Consider the following 4,003-nt stretch of genomic DNA (forward strand, 5'->3'; position numbering starts at 1 on the left):
TATATATATATATATATTTATTTGTATATAACGCAGTGGCGACTGCTTTTTCGTATTCACCTCTGTATTACTTTAATTACATGTACAATAATATAATGTTTATCTTTCTTTCATATTTATTTATATTTCTTTGCACAGTGCGTCCTTCGGGAAGAACATGCGCTATTAATGTTTGACACTCTTTCGCAGCGCCAGCTATCTAAAATTCCAAATTTTAGATTTTATCTTTCTAGTGAAATTTCGAGTTCACTCATAATTATTCTTCATTGTGTACTCGCTTCGTTCGCAACAAAAAATATATAATTTTTTCCGTTTAAACGTAACTGGTTGCTTCTAATTGTAAATGAGCTAATATGTTTTACATTCAAAGTAAAACAGAATTTTAGAGACAAACAGCCACATTTAAAACAATTGATGGTTTTATTGACATCAATCTTATATTAAAGAAAAGGAAAAGAAGAGAGAAAATTCATTTTCGTAATAACTATTTCACTAATTCGCACTTTTGTTTGACACCGGCATTTAAGAGCAAGAAATAATGTACTAATAGCGCATGCCGGTTTTGAAAGGGGCGCATTGTGCAGCGATAGCGTGCGCCTTAGAGCACTATGAGGTTACTTTTTTTATAGACGACAGAGATCGTTGTACGCACGGCGTTGTACGTCGGCGAGCCTTAACTCTTCATCGTCCTTTTCCCGTCTTGCTCTCCATCCGCACTCACCGCCGTGTCCTTACAAAATATGCAGTTATGCAGTTATAACGACTGCGTTGTGTTCTAGGATTGGTTCGTGTTTTGCGAGATGACCGCGTTATGATCTAAGTTTACCACAACGTATCTTATATCTTAAAAATTGACTGTGATACCGCCAAACGCAGCATCGAAAAGGCTTTGAAGCAGGGATCAGAAATAATAATATTAATTATATAACGGCGATAAATTATAAATGCGAAAATATTTTTTATTTTATATAATAACCAAGATAAAAATTAATTGATATAATTACCAGTATAATGTAATATCAGCAACTTCGATATTACAACAGTTTTTATAACAATATAATATTACTATTATAATATTCAAAGTATCGATACACAAAATTGAAACTTTTACTTTTCTCTATCATAATACAAAAACTCACTACGATCGAAGACAAACAGAGAAATCTAAAATTTGTTCTATGAATAGAATTTTACACACATACACATACATATATATAATTCAATATATTATTCAACAATATTAATATTATCAATTAGATTTTTATATTGTATTTATGATGCATATTTATTTTATTAAAAAAGTAAGGGAATAAAATAAGTTATACAAATACAAAACTTTACGATTAAAGTCATTATATTAAAAAAAAATTTTTTATAAAATGTGTACTATATATTTAATTATTTCATTTACAAAATATCAAGAACTGACAAATTTGATTAATTTGAAAATATTGGCGTTCAATATTATAACAGTAATTATATTGTTATAATATCGATAATTCCAAAAAATTACATATATACGGTATTATGAAAATTTTGGTTACATCGGTATTTGTGTGACGTTTAGTCAATATAACTAAAGGGTTTCAATATTTTACAAGATAGAGATGTACATAATACCAATGTACAATTACTAATAAAATTACTATAGTATTATTTTAACATTCAGTCCCTGCTTCCAAAGATCTCGAAAAAATCGCATAAAGGAATTACACAGAATTGTTAAAATGACGCTTTCAGCAAAATTAGTCTACCCCAAGCTCTAAGCGCTCTCAAATTATTCGTTTTGGCGATTTAATGTCTTGGCGGTTCGAATTCGAAGATCGGAGACGATTCATAAATCGGAATACCCGCGAAGTTACGGCTCAAGGGAGCTTTCGATTCGGATCTTTCAATAATCAATGATTTGACAATTAACCCTTAAAGACTGAATTTATACTATATAAATCTATAGATATTTTGTTTTAAATTAAAAAAAATATTTTCCACATATAAACATTATATATAAAAATAAATTATTTAAATAAAAATATATATAAACATAACATCAAACTCATGATAACTATGATTATTAAAGTAAAGCCTTAATGATCTCTAAATAACATTAGGTTTTTCATCATTAATGTCACTTTTTGGAAATTAAGGGTTAATTATCAAAATAATTTTTACAAAGAAAGTAAAATATAATCGAACTAAAATAGATCAATATTCTGGAAAAAGAAACAGATTGTTTTCTTCATTTTTCTCTGAATCGCCAGTTACAAAAGAATTGTGAATTACCAGTCACAATTGAATTGTAAAGCATAATCAGAAAGGAGAATAATTAACAGAAGAAATAATATTTTACAATATTTTACATTAAAATTTGATTTAATCATATCATACGTTACGAAAATTTTCTTAAATCCGTGAGAGCTCGTAACCTCGTAATTGTCATCAGCTTATCTCCGGCCTATCTTGAGCACCAGCTCATTTTTAAAAAAGCTGAAGACGTTTGATGAAACGATGATGAAGCCCTCGCCGACGTTAATCGCACTCGCGGCAATAGTTCCTCGCACCACAATTGCACTAACGTAAATTGGCATTTTTGAAGTACGTATTTCGTCGTGATCTGGCATCATTATGTCTATATCTTATCACAAGTCGTCGGTTCACCCTCTCGTCCTCGGCATGTCGAACATCTGTAACAGAAAGAAAACGAATCGTCTTATTATGGATTGATTTTTACATAAAGTCCCAATTTTTATATACGATGAGTTCTTATATATTTGAGATTATCGGTACTTTTTATAATTAATTAAATAATTATTTTTTATACAAATTAAATAAATATATATTCCTTACAATGATAATAATTATATAAAATATTACATTTAGTAAGTAAATATATCTGTAAAATATTTAAAAATCTAGCAACTTTTGCGGCAAATTTAGCAGCAAGTCTTTTTTACTCTTTTGAGAAAAAATGTGACTTATTATTAGGCATGATAATTTCGCCCGAGAAAGTCCAGTTTCATAACACTTGAATAAATACAGATTTTCAAATTATCGTCGAATATATTAGTAAGGAGGTCACTAAAATTAGTAAACAATCGCAATTTTAACGGAAATAAGATAACAGAAAATAATTATTGTCACCGTGTAAAACAATCTATCGTAATAAATATCATATAATGTTTCAATATGAAGTAATCATTCAATATTTAATTAATTTCTATCTAGTAGTATTTAATTTCATTTTGCATTTAGCTTCGATAAATATTTTTGAATTAAAAATAGTACTTTATAAATATATGTATATATATATATATAGTTAATGTTATATATAATATATTTTATGTTATGTATAATATATTTTATTCTAATAAAGAAATATACTAAAAATTAAAATTATGTAGAACATTTCAAAACCTTCAATCTTTATTCTACCGAGATGTTTTAATAGGTTTTGGAATTTTAAATATACCTATGTGTATAACATTTTATAAATACAGCTATTTAGATCCTATTGGATGTAGCGTTTAAATAATTAGTATTTAACAAGAAAATTCGGTAATGGGCACTCGATTAATGCATTAGTGAATTAATTCATCATCAGCAAAGATTGTTTTAACGCGATTTCTCGGAAGACGGAAACTTCTAAGATTGTCCGCCTGCTAAAGGGGGGCCGTTTCGGCTATTTTCCACACGCTTGATCTATCGCCCTAATTGGTCCAGCTATGCGACGAACGAGTCCGACTTCGAAGAAGTCGACCATGACATCAACTTTTTCATTCCTGATATTGAAAAGTTTTCCCCAGGCCGCGAGAGCCAGAGAGATCAAAATCCCTCTTTTCCGATCTCTCGACGTTCGTCGAAAATCGAAATAGTCGATGACGGTAGCAACCGGAAGAATAGTTTTGCAGATTGGTTAAACAGCGAAGGAGAAGGATCGCAAATCGCGACGGGAAAAATGAGGAAGGGTAATTTGAGCGAGAGAAGGCGTTATTGGGGGGGGGGGGGG

At 29.8% G+C, this 4,003-nt stretch overlaps 1 protein-coding gene across 1 annotated transcript in view; it reads right to left on the minus strand.

The window, feature by feature from the left end:
• Nucleotides 1-2,390: 2,390 nt before the first annotated feature.
• foxo (forkhead box, sub-group O) overlaps nt 2,391-4,003 on the minus strand; it is a 185,018-nt gene continuing 183,405 nt past the window's right edge. The window contains exon 8 of the mRNA XM_018510546.1: nt 2,391-2,681. The gene's annotated coding sequence lies outside the window, so the exon portion shown is untranslated. The remainder of the gene's footprint in view (nt 2,682-4,003) is intronic.

This window comes from Trachymyrmex cornetzi, unplaced genomic scaffold, assembly GCF_001594075.2.
Source record: "Trachymyrmex cornetzi isolate Tcor2-1 unplaced genomic scaffold, Tcor1.1 scaffold343, whole genome shotgun sequence".
NCBI classification, from domain to species: Eukaryota; Metazoa; Arthropoda; class Insecta; order Hymenoptera; family Formicidae; genus Trachymyrmex; species Trachymyrmex cornetzi.